Here is a 16032-nt window from a genome sequence, read left to right on the forward strand (position 1 = left end):
GCTTTGAACTGCTGGTGTCAAGGGACAGACCGTCCCCCATGGGTGCTTTATCTCACAGAAAAAAAAGTTTCTCTCTTCTTGGTAGACAAAACTCTTGCAAACTTGAACGGAGACCACGCCAGTGTAACTTTTAACAATTACAGCAGCGCTCCCATGAGCCTGCAGATGGTTTGCAACCATTCGCATGAGATAGCAACCACTTTTCTTCATCAGCAGGCCATTAAATTGTCCAGCTAGATTTGGGAAAATTGATGGGAGGAGGCAATGTCTATACAACAGCTGCAGTTGTGCAGCACAAAAAGCGCACATACTCCAAGCTGCTAAACAAGGGCAGAGGTAGAGCTTAGTGTTTCTTCTTGCTGAGAAACGGTATCCAGAAGCTAGCTGCTGCCCACAGGCCATGCCCTGCCTGAACTGATGTGCAAGCATTCCAGTCTCTGTGGGACGATCAAAAGCACAAGCCTCACCCTTTCAATTAAAAAGCAGCCCTGAACCAGAAGCAGTAGGCTGCTGAAGACACCGGGGCCACCCACAGCAGGAAAGAAAAGCATGTGTGAAGCAGAAAGCATGTGTGCGCTACTCTGGGCCAGCCCCTGGGCGCTGACATGCTGCCCCACCTTCAGAGAGCAGCTTTCAGGCACGGCCTTCAGGGAATTCATCTGGGCAAGCAACACCATGTGGGGCTGCATCTGCTTACCGACCACCCCCACGCACCAGCTGGGCCTCCTCAGCCCACCGGAGGGACACCTGCCACTCTGTCAGAGGTTGGGAATGTGCCTGGCTCCTTCATGCAGGCAATGCTCAGCCTGCATCTCCCAAAGTCTCTCTGGCCCTGGACATCCTCACTGAGGAAGGTTACATGAACCCGAGGGAGTCTGCAAAGCTGGGAAATGAGGACAGCCCCTGGCTTTATTATTTGCTTTGAGAAAAGATTAAAGAAGTCAAGCTTAATCTCAGCACTAGAGGGAGGACTTCAAGGTGACCGAGCCACAGCATTCAAAACTGAACAGAGCAAGTGGAAGGCACAGTGAAGCGCAGGCTAGCCAGCAGATGTTTTTCTAAATATAACACTGAAGATATCAGGCAGATTCTCAGTAACACAGACAGAAGTGGTCCTGAACGTGTTTCCATGAGCCCAAACAATCTTAGGGAATATAATGGAATTGCTTTCATTTACACTATGAATATGGTGTAGCACAAAGAATATTTTTACCCATCACCAGGACAACTCTGTTACTACCTGCAGGCTACCAGGTGTTTCCCATCCACATCGTAGAAGACTTGAGCCCCCATTTCAGTCACTGGAAGACCCATGGGCAGAGGTTACATCCAGTCCTTGCCAGCCTCACAGTGGCACTGAGCAGAGAAACAGGTGAAGATAATTTCTTCAGACCCCTGTAAACATGTAGAGAACCATCCCCAGCACTTTTCCCCAGAGTTTAATTTACTGTGGAACAATCTAGAAGGCTTTAGCACCAGTATCTGGTGGGTATCATGGAGCAAAGGAGAAATTTTGGCCGTGTGTGCTGGACACCTCGGTGGAAAGCCACTGTCCCCTCTCTATTCACCCTGCTGAGAGCGCAGAAGTCCTCGCACTACACAGTGAGCTGAACCTAAGCATCAACCAGGTGGTCTGAGCAAGAAAAACTCACAGCAGGGAGCAGAGGGACATGAATTGCAGTTTTCTGCAAGATGAAAGCCGCCAGAAGACAGCTAGTGCAGTGCCATAGGGCCTCAGCCCTACCTGCACCCTGACCCCAATGCCTGGATGGGAAACTGCCTGGCAACCCTGGGTGCTGTAATACAAGCCAGCAGTTCCCACAGTGTGAAATGAGACTTGGGCTGAACCAAGACACTTGACTTCACCCCACCACTGCAAGCGATCTGACAAAAAGGGTGCAGGTCTGTAGCTGCAGAACATCTCTTTAAAACACCAGATGCTGTAGAAGGAAACCCTCTGCTTCAAAAAAAGCCTTCGCCTTACTGCCTGTGGGGCAGTCTGAGTGTCCTGAAATCTGGATCTTCCTAGACGAATCACAAAGCCAAGTTTTGCTTCATTGCTGTCCATGATAACATCTAGCCTGTCAACACAGCTGATGTGTCAGATAACTTTATCTATCACTGAGCAGAGATGGAGGCAGAGGAAACAACACAAAGAATAGAAGCAGCAGTGAGGAAATGGACTCTGCTATCCCATAAGCTAACACACCTGCTTAACAGACGGTCTAAAGAATGTAATAATCACCATGCAAAAAGATGCCTGGGTCTTTGGGAATATAGATGTTAAACCTCTCACTTTGTATGTAAACATGTCTATTAAAAGCAACATCAGACAAATAGTCTGTGCTATTTTCCTCTCAAATGCTCACAGCACCAAGAAACAGGGCTGTTTGAGAAAAGTAAACATTTGCTTAAGCATACCAGCCTAGTGAGCGAGTCCAGATTTCGGTTTTAGAAAGTTACATTAGTACATACAGCATTGTCTGTTCCTGCCATAATCGATGGAACTGACAATTCCGTATTTGTCCCCACTGCCCTGTTCAGCCACTTCACAGCAGAGTACGATCTCCAGACATGCTGTGATTATCCTTTGCTGACCTCTGAGAACTAGGAGGGAGTGCTCTGTGCAGGGAAAAAGCTCTAAGTCAGCCTCTGTCCAAGTCATATCTCCTGGCCTTCATCTCCTTATTCAGAACACCCAGCAGACACACTCAGGAGTTGACCGGTACCTGCAGAAGTCAGGCAAGCAATGGGACAACAAATGCCAAGGACAGCTCTGAGGAAGAGCACTGCAAATTGCTTCAAATTCAGTGTTAACTGCCACACACACACTCTTTTATCAAAGGGCTACATTAAGAGATTTTCCAGATGGGGTGATCTTACCTCCATGCTTGGTATAGACAATAAAGTTTGATGGTTTCTCTGTTAACCAGGAAGCCTACTTCATTTCTTGGCTGTACCCCAGTTGTACTAGCAAGGCCCTTACAAGCTCAAGTTTTTTAATAGCTTTTGGTTACACACAGGAAAGTTACCTGAGCTCATAGCATAGCATACCACATGGCTGAGAGCCCACAGCTGGCTACAGTCAAATTCAGCCAGCTCTTCATTACCAAGTGTGTTTGGAGAAGCATCAAAAGGTAAGATATCCTGTATAACAGGAAAAAAAAAAAGGTGCTATGGTACTAAAGGAAATGACCTGCATCCTGAATTTACCAGCTGTGCCTACCCTATATCCTCATTTTCCTGAAATTCTGTCCAGACAGGCTTATAGTAAAGGCAGCCATGCTCACATTTTTGAGCTAGTGCATGAGAATTTGGAGCAAATGTGTGGAAGGAGCGCTGGGGGATGCTCTCTAGACCCAAACTAGTTCCAGAAAAATCAGAGGCAAGTGTAAAATGAAGCCACACCTAAGGTACCTACTGTTTGTAGGCATATCAGTCGCTCCAGCTGATAAAAAGCTTTGAAGCAGCAGCTTATCAGTACAGAAGACCTCCTCTTCCTCTAAATAAAAGCCTCTGACAAGTTCAGATGTTACTTTTAGGATTTTTCTTCGTCACACTTCTTGTTCTTACAATAAGCTAATGGCACTGGTCCAGAGGTTTATTACAGCACACTGCTATAGTGACAACATGAAAGCATCCTGACTATATACACACAGAACAACTCAAACAAACGGACAGTTTGATGCAGAACCCCCATCTGGCCCTCTCTAAGCTTTGGGGAACACATTCACACAGCACCCCCTACCGCTGCCAGGTCAGAGATCTCCAGACTCGGTTCATGGCATGCAGTTCAGTTCCTCCATCTAACAGCCCCTGCATCCAAGACTAGAGAGCATTCATGGGTTGCCTACAGTGGACCAGTTATCTTCAGCTTTGTCTTCCATTCCTATGCATATATGCAATAGCAGCAGTGCTTGAATCCTCACCTGAGCAACTTTTCTTGGAGACATAATAAAACATGTTCCAGCTGCATCTGTCTTCACAGTTCCCACCGGACAACCAGCACGCTCTGCTCCCTAAAGCACACTTGCTGGTAGGTATGATCACTAGATTATGAAAAGGGTATTAGCAGCAGTTCTGATCCCTCGTCAATATGTTGTTTCAACAGATTATGCTGCTTACATTAATTGAATGAGAAAAATATCTACCCAGTTTAATAGAAGACTGCTTTAAGCTCTGGTTAAAAGCTGATTTTCATTGCTGTTTCCTGCTAAACATACATGCCAAAGGCCACGCAAATACCAAGTTCTCTCCCATAACCACTGAAACTTATTTATGCTTTAAAGTAGCTGAAATACCCTCTAAACTTGTAGTTACTGTAAATAACTTCTAATCCATTAGAGTATTAATTACACTGTTGCTATCAGGCAGTAAAAGTAACACAGCAATTCTTCAAATGCTGCAGGAAATCTTTCCTTAAAGATTTCCTCAGCCTGTTACCCATGCCTCACTTTCGCCCTTCAGTTATTTTGACCTGAACTATCACTGTTAGGCTAGCCAGCTCCCTGCAGGCACTACACACACGCACCCAGCTGCCTTCAGGCAGCAGCCCTTCTGCTGGTATTTAGCAGAAACAACCCATCAGTTACAAGCTTCCACAGGCCCAGAAGTAGCAACACAGGAACCTTCAGCAGCCAGTTGGCCCTGCTCCTCAGGAACCTGAGGCTGCACGGGACTTGCTTTTTAACCCCATCCCTAATGCACATACCGGCTGCTGCACTACTTCAAGAGCAGCACATTGGGAATAATTTCTTCCATCATTAGGGCTGGGGTTTGAATCTGACCCTGCTGTCCAGGACACCACAGGTTAATATGTATCCCAATTCTTCACATCAGCTTTATCTGAAGGGCTTATTTACTTCATTTGCATTGCCAGCGGGGGGTACAAACGCTACCAGACCAGGACCTGCTGAGCCATCTGCCAAGGCCTGTTTGACTATGCATCATGCAGACACTACTCCTGACTGCCACGCTAATGGGCACAGCAGATGGAGAACACATTCGCCCTCCGAGCAGAACACTCACCACCATTGAACCCCTCTACATGCAAGCAGACATTGCACAGCACAGGTGCACTGAGATTTTTCACCCCTGCTGAGGCCAGATGTGTACAGTTAATTGATCTGCAATATGAAAGGCAGACACAGGAAGCAATACACCCTAGGGCTCTTGACTGCATTGCTCTGGTATTAGGAAAGCCTTTAGCTTCCTCTAGTTTAGTCGTTCCCTGCTCCATCACATATGTACAGTCCATATTTAATTATGCTGCTCCACAAACCTGGACGTTTGCCAAACAGCATCCAGGGGAAGGCTGCAGGATCTCAATGAACATCTGTCACTAAGTCTCTCTAGCCAGCAGTCATTCCTGCTAGCTGAACACACTTGCAGGAGTGAAACGTGCAAATCCTCAGAGGCTGACATCAGCTTCCCTTCCTTCCCAGGCTGCTATCACTTTTCTGTAAGAGTCATGTATGGGAGAATTTGCAAAGCCACAGTGACTTAGCTGGGACCATGCTAATCTACACCTTTTACCAGGCCAGCTAAAATCCCCACTGAATTATGTTCTACACCAGCTGCTCCCCACACAGTATCTAAGGGAGAAGCTGAGGAAGAGACCTTGGTTCCAAGGGAGGCAAAGTGCAGACTACACCTCTCCCTTTAGTCCAGAGAACAGACCTGTTGTCAACCTTTAGCACCCAGCTGTTACATACAGAACCGTGCCCAAGTACTGTTTCCCGCAGCACAGCAGCAGACAAGTCTCTACTAAACACTTTTACTTCAGGGTACATGAAACTATACTGCCATAAGATCATGCCCCTTTCTAGCTTGAGGTAGCTCAGTGTAAGCAATCACTACACAGAAGCCCTGCTACCATCCAACTCCCCCCAAAAATTAGAGCATCCAGAAATTGGCTGTTAAAAGCTGTAAAGAGAATATCAGTCACCAGCTGAATTCACCCAGTACTCAGATTTTATTAAAAATAGGCTCTGAACAGTACAGACATGCACACTGTGCTTCAGCTGCAGCAAAGATGTCCCTTCCCCACTTTACAGGCTGCCAACAATACATCACTAAAGCTTTCTGGATGACGGGACAGCCAAGACTTGAATCCCCCCCTCCTTACACAGAAGGCCATCCTCCCATACTCAACAATTGCTCTAAGGAGAGGCTTCCTTACTTTTAATGATTGTGGTAGGATAACATTAGTTGTCAGGTGGTGAACACAGCCCTTGCAGACAAAAGCATCCAATTATATTAAATGTGCAGCAAGTTCCAGAATCCATTAAAATTAAACGCCTCATACCAAGGGAAAGGAAAATATAACACCCTCTTGTCTGTAAGTTGGCAGGACACCAATTAATCACTCCTGCTAGCTCCGAGGAAAGACCAGAGCTGTTGCAGGGTGATGTGAGTGCTGTAGCTTGGACAAGGGATCACAGGTAGCAGCATGGAGAGGGACATCATTAGCAGAAGACACCTTTCTGCTAGTACACTGACATCACAGCAGGTCCTAGGGCAACTTCTGACAAGTCTCAACCTGTCAAGAAAACAGCCAACATTTTGTCAGTCCACTCTACAACAAACAGCAAATATTTATCTTTCAAATCCCCTCCCTCCCCCAAACTATTAGATGGTGAAGGTTGCTCTGGAAACAGCAAGAACTTCACTGCCAGGCACTCCAAATAGGATGCACTCTTAAAACTGCATTGTGGGAACTTTTAGAGTAGTACCTGACAAAAGCCTGGGGGAACTGCCTGACCAGAGAGTGTCAAAGTAACATATTTGGTCAGCTCTACCAGCTTCACCATCTGACACAGAGCACTCGCATTCCTTTTGAATTTAAAGAGTGCCATACAGAAAGGTCACATTTATGCTCTTTATAGATACAGGCTACCAGACTTCAGCCCCCTTGGAAATAAGATAGCTGCACAACAGGCACCTGAACAGCAACACAAGGCTTTAACTGAATTAAGCCAGTGACAACAGCTGTTTATCCAATGAAGTAAAGTTCTTTTAAGCACATTTTTTAGAGCATTAGTGAAATCCTAATCAAACAGCCACGTTTTCAGAAGTTGTCACATCATCGATCTTCTACAAAAAAGAAAGGAAGAAAAAGGACCCCAAAAGCAATCCGTCTTTTTGCAAATAGATACATTGCTGGAAGCTAACTTTCATCCATCCTTCTCCAAGGCATTGAGAACCTCCCATTCGGGGGGAGGAAGAAAAATATGAAGGACAAAACCTCCCTGACTCTAAGCACCACCTAATTTTTAACACTGCTTAAATGGAGCAAAACAAAAACAAAAGAAAGCTATGTTTATGCCCTTAAGGTTAAATTGAAACCTGTCAGAACTCTCTGCCATTTACTTGAGATCTTTTGAAAGCAACAGTCCTTTCACTTTTAATCCTCACATCTTTTACGCATGTCGGATGGTGTTACAGTCAGTGTTACTGTAAGTGCAGACAGCACCCTCCAGTGCTGCCCACCCTCAAAGCCGCATACACGCAGTTTCCCTGCCAGATACGCAAGGGCACATCACCTCAATATTACAGCCACACGAGGAACTGAAGCACCTTGCATCTGTGGTATCAGTCAATCTGCCTAAAACATAAGCTCACATCAGCATTGACAATCTGGTGGGGGAAAAATGTCTGAAGTCACCATGACAGGTGCTCTTCAGCTGAAGGAGGCAATCAATTACATTTGAAAAATCTTCATGCCCTTAACAACTGACAAGGTATTAATCGCTGTAGGAAATACAGTAAAAGGAAACTTTGAGTATTCCAACAGGTGTTGATAGAATCCCAGAATGGTAAGGGCTGGAAGGGCCCGCCGGAGATCACCCCGTCCCACCCCTGCTTGAGCAGGTACACCCAGAGCAGGGGGCACAGGACTGCGTCCAGGCGGGGTGTGAATGTCTCCAGGGAAGGGACCCCACAGCCTCTCTGGGCCGCCTGTGCCCCTGCTCTGGCACCTGCACAGGGAAGGGTTTTTTTTTCTCGTAATGTTTAAGCGGAACTTCCCGTGTTCCAGCTTGTGCCCGTTGCCCCTTGGCCTGTTGTTGGGCGCCACTGAAAAGAGTCCAGCCCATCCTCTTGACACCCGCCCTTCAGATATTTAAAAGCATTGACAGGATCGCCCCCCAGTCTTCTCCAGGCTCAAGAAACCCAGGTCTCTCAGCCTTTCCTCACAAGGGAGATGCTCCAGTCCCCTGATCACCTTCAGAGCTCTCCACTGGACTCGAGTAGTTCCCCATCCTTCTTAAACTGGGGGGCCCAGAACTAGACACAACACTCCAGATGTGGCCTCACTGGGGCAGAGCAGAGGAGGAGGAGAACCTCCCTCGCCCTGCTGGCCACACTCCTTTTAATACAGCCCAGGTCCCACTGGCCTTCTTGGGCCCAAGGGCACAGTGCCAGCTCAGGGTCACCTCACTGCCAGGCCCTTCTCAGCAGAGCTGCTCTCCAGCAGGTCACCCCCAGCCTGTACTGGTGTGTGGGGTTGTTCCTCCCCAGGGGCAGGACCTTGCACTTGGATACTCAGGTCCAATGCTTAAAAGGGTCCCTGCTGCAATGCTCAGATCTACACACCTGTCAAATCTCCAGGGACACTAATCTGTCAAAGCATGGCAGAAGCAACTCCCTTGCAAGAAAGGAGGTTTTTCCTTTTTATTTAAGCTAGCGAACACAGGTGGATCAAAGACTTACCATTCTCCCCTGCCAGAGGGGCATGCACAGTGCAGCAAACCAGGTGACTGCCCTCTTCACACAATTCACAACTGCCAGCTACAGCCATCACATCCAGTCCCCCAGAGGCTCAACACCCCCTCTGCCTCTGCAGAGCCCTGCGAGTAAAAGCCAAATACATCAGTTAGCACCAGGCCCTGCTGGGGTGTGCGACACAGCAGCACTTCCCTGCTGGTGCATCAGACACGATCTGGCCTGAACAGTGAGAAATCAACACTGTCGCTCTGATGGGGAAAAAAGTCAGTCATCACTTACACCAGCAAGTCCCCAGTTGGGTGGCTGCACGCCCACAGCGGCCGTACCACACTCCCACCTCCACCAGCAGATCCACAGAGACAGAGCAAAGTAACGCAGAGCAAGTGGCAAAGCCTGGCACACATACGGCCACCACTGAATGCTGAACATCTGCAATCCCCTCACATTCCCTCAAGTTGACCAGCAAGGGGCAGGGCAGAAGAGACTCTACGCAGCACCTCTCTTCCAAAGGGACACACTTCAGCCAGGATGGTTCCTGTCCCTACTGGGGCAGCTGCTCTGAACAGCAGATCACCCACGTATCTCCAATGCAGGATGTCCTTAAAGTGAGCTCTTGAAACACAATGCATCAGGGAAACAAACAGGACAGAACTGTAAACCACCATACTGCTCCAACTCAGCCTGCACTGGTGCAGCTTACAGATTCCTTGCCCTGCTGGCTCCTGTTCACTAGCTACACCTGCTATTTTGGACATGCCAGAAGAGGAGCAACAGGAGGCACGGTGGACCTCGTTGCAATGCTTCTGCATGAGGAAAATGAGGAAAGCCTCTGTGCTTTCACCTCTACAATATCTAGGCTATGTTCAATTTCACATATCAGTCAAGTCTCCAGGGACAAAGACTTTTGGAAGCAACTCCCCGGCAGAAAGGTATTTCCCCCCTACCCGTTTTTTGTTTCATTTAAACCAGTGATCAACAGTTACTTTGAGGACTTACCATTCTTATTTGCTAAAGGTTCAGCCATGGTGCAGCAAACCAGGTGACTGCCCTCTTCACACAATTCACAACTGCCAGCTACAGCCATCACATCCAGTCCCCCAGAGGCTCAACACCCCCTCTGCCTCTGCAGAGCCCTGCGAGTAAAAGCCAAATACATCAGTTAGCACCAGGCCCTGCTGGGGTGTGCGACACAGCAGCACTTCCCTGCTGGTGCATCAGACACGATCTGGCCTGAACAGTGAGAAATCAACACTGTCGCTCTGATGGGGAAAAAAGTCAGTCATCACTTACACCAGCAAGTCCCCAGTTGGGTGGCTGCACGCCCACAGCGGCCGTACCACACTCCCACCTCCACCAAGCAGATCCACAGAGACAGAGCAAAGTAACGCAGAGCAAGTGGCAAAGCCTGGCACACATACGGCCACCACTGAATGCTGAACATCTGCAATCCCCTCACATTCCCTCAAGTTGACCAGCAAGGGGCAGGGCAGAAGAGACTCTACGCAGCACCTCTCTTCCAAAGGGACACACTTCAGCCAGGATGGTTCCTGTCCCTACTGGGGCAGCTGCTCTGAACAGCAGATCACCCACGTATCTCCAATGCAGGATGTCCTTAAAGTGAGCTCTTGAAACACAATGCATCAGGGAAACAAACAGGACAGAACTGTAAACCACCATACTGCTCCAACTCAGCCTGCACTGGTGCAGCTTACAGATTCCTTGCCCTGCTGGCTCCTGTTCACTAGCTACACCTGCTATTTTGGACATGCCAGAAGAGGAGCAACAGGAGGCACGGTGGACCTCGTTGCAATGCTTCTGCATGAGGAAAATGAGGAAAGCCTCTGTGCTTTCACCTCTACAATATCTAGGCTATGTTCAATTTCACATATCAGTCAAGTCTCCAGGGACAAAGACTTTTGGAAGCAACTCCCCGGCAGAAAGGTATTTCCCCCCTACCCGTTTTTTGTTTCATTTAAACCAGTGATCAACAGTTACTTTGAGGACTTACCATTCTTATTTGCTAAAGGTTCAGCCATGGTGCAGCAAACCAGGTGACTGCCCTCTTCACACAATTCACAACTGCCAGCTACAGCCATCACATCCAGTCCCCCAGAGGCTCAACACCCCCTCTGCCTCTGCAGAGCCCTGCGAGTAAAAGCCAAATACATCAGTTAGCACCAGGCCCTGCTGGGGTGTGCGACACAGCAGCACTTCCCTGCTGGTGCATCAGACACGATCTGGCCTGAACAGTGAGAAATCAACACTGTCGCTCTGATGGGGAAAAAAGTCAGTCATCACTTACACCAGCAAGTCCCCAGTTGGGTGGCTGCACGCCCACAGCGGCCGTACCACACTCCCACCTCCGCCGGCTGACCCAAGGGCAATGAGTGAATTCATGCAAGTGGGATGGGGAAACACCTCAGGCGTCGAGATAAAAAACACTGATGTATGGGGCTTCCACAGCAGAGCACAACAGTCAAGACAGACACAACAGAAAGAGGCAGGCAGAGACAACAGGCTCCGCAGGCCCAGCCTTTACGGCCACGCAAGGCTTCCGCCTTCCCGACGCGAAGGCAGGAGGTCGCACGTGCAGCAGCAAGTGCCGCGCGGCCGGCAGAGCCCGGCCGGGGGAACGGCGCAGCCGCGAGCCCCACGCGGCGAGCACCACGGCACGCCCACCAGCGCGCGGCACGGCCGGGCGCCCCAGAGCCAGCGCCCCGCCACAGCGGCAGCACGGCGCCCCTCTCTCCAGCCACAGCGCTTGCCAGGGGCTCGGAGGTGTAAACCCACCGCCCTTCCCGGGCTGCGCACTCCTCACCCTGCTGGGGCTGCCACCCCGCACACAGCGGGAGTGAGACATGGCACAAAGGGCCAGGCTGCAAGGCTTCTGCAGGAGGAAACCCTCTCTGCTGTCAGCTCCACAGTATCGCGGCTAGGGCCAAACCTACGTATCTGTCAAGTCTCCAGGGACACCAACCTGACAAAGCACTGCAGAAGGAACTGAACAGCTCTTCTGAAGAAGAAAAATGTGTTCTCAAAACAGTAAGGAACAGTTACTTGAAGGACTTACCATTCCCACCTGCCAGAGGTTCAGGCATGGTGGAGCAAACCAGGCGACCGCCCTCATCGCACGCCGGATCGCGCCGGACCCTGCGAACAAAGCCGAAGGGAACAGTCAGCGCCGGCTCCGCAAGCGCGAGGGACGCAGCGGCGCTTCCCGCTGGTGCATCAGACACGACCTGGCTTGAACAGCGAGAGATCAACACTGTCGCTCTGACGGGGAAAAAACTGTCACCACCTCCACCAGCGAGCACCCGGCGTCCCGCCGCTGCACACCCGCGCCGCGCTCCTGCCTCCCCCGGCGGCTCCGCGAAGACCGTCCCGGGGAGGGCGGTCGCCCGCGGGGAAAGCCCGCAGGACCCGGAGAGGAGGACCTGGGGACGGCGCCCGCGAGGCCGAGCGAAGAGGCGGCCACGCGGCCCGGCCGCCCCCTCAGCAGGCCGGCAGGCGGCACCGGCGGCCGCCAGGGGCCCGCTCAGGCAGGGATGGCCACCAGGAAGGGGCAGAGGGGGACAGCACGGACCCACCCGCCCCCCGACCGCGCTCGCAGCCCACCCCCAGCCCGCACCCACCTCAACCACGCCGGAGCAAGAGGGCGGCTGCTCCCGCGCGAGGCGCTTTATAGGGGCGGCGGGGCCCGCCCCCGCCCCGCCCACGCTGAGGGCGGGCGCCGCCGCCATGTCGGGCGGTTCCGCTCGGGCTACCTGGGCGGGCCGCGCTCAGCCTCTCGCCCCTCACCCCCCCCCCCAGACGCGCCCCGCTCGCAGGGGCGGCGGTGAGCCGAGGGGGCCACTCACCGCTCCGGCGGCATCGGGGCCGCCGGAGGTGGTGTGAGGTGCGCCCGGCAGCGGAGGCGTTACCGGGGCCGCCATTTCGCGGTGGAGGGCAGGACGGGGCGCTGCGCGTGCTCGGGCGCGCCGCTGCTCCCCGGGCCTGTTCACCTCACGGTGGTGCGCCCGTGTAGTGCCTGCAGCCCGCCCCGGGGCTGCCGTTGTGCCCGGGCTTCATGTGAGGAGGCGCGTGAAGGCGGGCGGGTGCCGGTGGTTCGCCCGTCCCCGCGCTCGGAGGTGGCGGCTGCAGGCCTCCCGCCCGGCCCCGGCACCGCGGGGCGCCCTTGGCTCCCAGTGTGTGTGTCGCTGTTATCCCGAAAAGCGGGTTCGTTCTCCCGCTGTGCAAAACGCCAAACTACACACAGAGCGGAGGGATTTATTCAAGCCATTTTTTGTGCCAAGGTTGGTGTGAGGTGGTGGCCCCCAAAGCTGCACCCCGCACCGAGAAACTACAAGGCATTTGTACTGTTAAATATGTCAATCACAGCTAATATTCACACACCTCAGCCAATAATTGGTTAATTTCTTTCTCGCTTGGTTGTAACACCACAGCTCACTTTCAGTTTACCATGAATGATTATAGGTTAAGGGACTTTAACTAGAGGTGGGGTGGTTCCCGGTCTAAGGGCCTGATTTTTAGTATTTTAGTTCTTATTTACAGCCCAATTTGTTGTTCTCCTTGACTATACACTGTATCGCCCTGTTCTCAGCGGCTTCTGAGGCGGGATGTTTGATTAGTCTCTCAGCTCTCCTCAAGGACATAGTCCTAAACCAAGTGCTTCCCTATGTCTCAGTTTCTGACTCTGGCCCTCAACTTCTGTTTCACCAGGCTCACATAGTTCATTGTTATGGCTTTAGCGAACAGTTCCAAAAATTCCATTTTCTTGGGGATATCATCGGTACACAGGGTATGTCACGCTGCAGGGGAGGTCCGGCGATTGAAACCGGCCATGCTGCATACGCCCCGGGCTTGGGGCATCAGTACGGCTAACGTGCATTGCCGGGGTGGGCGAGTAGGGCTTGGGAAATTTAATTTTCTCTTTACTTTCTTCTTATAAATGAAAAAAAAGATTGATTCAGAGATGTTTAGTGACGTGTCCAAAGGCATGTGCAAGTACAGTGGCAACATCAAGCCCCTGATCCACGCCGAATCCAGAGCAGGAGCCCCCAGACGGTTAATCAAGGACTGCCCACCCACACCCCTGTATTTTTCCCAGCTCAGGCTCCCTGCTGAGGTGCGACTGGGTTTTCGGCTCAGCTTTGTGTCACTGGGGAGGTGCCTACCGCGGTTTGGGGAACACGTCACAGTAACAGTTACTTTGCTTTTAGGTGGCCACAGACAGGCAAATTACATTGCGTTAAGTAGTTTGCCACTGAGTAACATGAGGAACGGAATAAAGAGAGAAGGATGTGTCTTGAATGAGAACAGCCAGGCATGTAACCTGAGCACTGCCGTGTGCAGTGATTTCATAGCTATAAATTCACCTTGGAAATGGACTCTGAATTCATTCGCCCGTATCTAGTGTAGACCTGCCACGTGACAGCCTTGAATGCGCATCGAAGGTATTTTTTTGTGACCTACACTCGCACAGAGTGTGTGCATCGATTCATGTTGAGAAAGGTCAGCCAAGCACAGCGTTTCATCCCTCACTAGTGGTTGCTGCATAGCAGGGGGTGCCACTGTATGACTCAGAAATGTTCTGCACTGATGACCCCCCTCCCAGCACCTCCTGGGGAAGGCAGGAACTTTTGTCACTAGAATAATTCAGTTGGTCAACTGAAGCAATGGGGCTGAAACGGAAGAGGCAGGGGAAGAGGCAGGGGAAGGCACAGAGCTGTACGCTAGTTTTACATCAGCAGGATGTTCTTTGGGGCTAAACACAGGAGGTGAGCACTGTTATTCTGCAATAAGCAGCTCTGGTCTAGACTAGCACAAAATCATGTAATTGCTGCATGCTTTGGGTTTTTATGTTTGTAAAATACACACTGGTTACGCCAAGGCACCAGGCAGAGCTGTTCAGTCGCTCACTCCGAGTTGTACCAAGTGTTAGCATTGTGTGACTTGTCACATCAGTGCTTCAGCAAACCAGCTGTTACTTTGGTAGCAACCTTCTACCACTAAACAAGGATTCAGCGACGGGGAGCAGGTCAAGCTGATTGCAAGGTGAATATGTCCTGTGGGACCAATGGAAAGGGTAGTTCAAGGATGGTGCTTGAAATGTGATGAGAACAAGAAAAGGCACGTGGTGAATTTGTCATCTAGTTTGCAAACATACAGCCAGGCCTCTGCAAGTTTGCATAGAGACGCCACGTGAGATATTTTGGACACTCTGAAATGAATAAGTTTATCTTGTTTTATTCACCTCGTCTAGTCATATCTACAGACACATACTGCATGTACATATGTAGGCCTTACAGTATGTTTGGCATAACACTGCATAATTCAGCTACCATAGAAATGCTTTTTCCAAATTAAATGTGTTTGTAGGCAACCAATTCTTGAAAGCAGTTCATCTAACAGGACTTATGGAATAACTCTCAATCCTATTAATCCAAATTGCAGAACGCCAAAAGATGAGATTGCAGAACGCCAAAAGATGAGAAGAACAATCAGAGGAAGGACATTTTAAGAGGATTACAGGGAAAACTAATCTTGTTACAGTGCAAACCCAAGTCACACGTACAATGCAAAAGGAACTGTAACCGTGATTTGTGTTGCCTAGCTTGGCAAGGAAGGGAAAATGGGGAGGCCTGGGGTGTTAAACAGCTGCAGCACAGCTTAGCATCAAATGTATTTGGTTTCAGTGGGTTTTATTCTCCTTGGCAGAATAATGTTGAACAGGGCTCATTGTAGCAAGACTCACTGAACTGAGGAAGTTCCTCCAGAGGCAGCAAAAGTCAGAATATACTGAAGTCCCAATTCTTCTCGTTTTTCACTTGCAGAGGGACCTCTTCTGTGGAGCATTGCTGGGCAGAGCAGCCAGCCTGCGAAAGCTTTGCCTTACAGCCAGTCAGCAGGGATTTTGCCTGCAGGACACATCTGCCACTGGACAGCTTCGCACTTTTCTTGCTGCGGGTGGTTATTCACTGCAGCTGCAGGCTGCAGTTGCTGGGCTGGGCCTCTCCGGTCTTGGGTCCCTGTGTCTGCTCTTCTGCGAGGCGTGCAGGAGCCAGTGCTCCATCTAACCTTACATACCAAAGGTAAAAGGTTAAAAGGCAGTCACATGCATTTTTTAACAGTACCACAACTTCTGGGGAATGCTCGTATATGTCAGCCTTCACAGGGGCATGTTTTCTGCTTCTTCCAAATGCCGACACTGAGCGCTAGCACAGAATCATGCTTTTCTCTAGTGCCCAAGGAAGGGGAAACTTGATGAAAGTAGAAACGCTTGTGAATTGCTAAACAAGACCTCGT

At 50.5% G+C, this 16032-nt stretch overlaps 4 non-coding genes across 4 annotated transcripts; all 4 read right to left on the bottom strand.

Moving 5' to 3' along the window:
* Positions 1–8921: 8921 nt before the first annotated feature.
* On the bottom strand, positions 8922–9012 carry LOC142064373 (small nucleolar SNORD12/SNORD106). The gene has a single exon (XR_012663075.1). It is a non-coding gene; the product is annotated as a small nucleolar SNORD12/SNORD106 (small nucleolar RNA).
* Positions 9013–9932: 920 nt separating this feature from the next.
* Positions 9933–10023, bottom strand: LOC142064374 (small nucleolar SNORD12/SNORD106). Its single transcript, XR_012663076.1, has one exon. It is a non-coding gene; the product is annotated as a small nucleolar SNORD12/SNORD106 (small nucleolar RNA).
* Positions 10024–10944: 921 nt separating this feature from the next.
* Positions 10945–11035, bottom strand: LOC142064375 (small nucleolar SNORD12/SNORD106). Its single transcript, XR_012663077.1, has one exon. It is a non-coding gene; the product is annotated as a small nucleolar SNORD12/SNORD106 (small nucleolar RNA).
* A 911-nt stretch (positions 11036–11946) lies between these two features.
* Positions 11947–12035, bottom strand: LOC142064376 (small nucleolar SNORD12/SNORD106). Its single transcript, XR_012663078.1, has one exon. It is a non-coding gene; the product is annotated as a small nucleolar SNORD12/SNORD106 (small nucleolar RNA).
* Positions 12036–16032: the final 3997 nt, after the last annotated feature.

The sequence above is a fragment of the Phalacrocorax aristotelis genome, chromosome 13, assembly GCF_949628215.1.
Source record: "Phalacrocorax aristotelis chromosome 13, bGulAri2.1, whole genome shotgun sequence".
Lineage (NCBI taxonomy): Eukaryota > Metazoa > Chordata > Aves > Suliformes > Phalacrocoracidae > Phalacrocorax > Phalacrocorax aristotelis.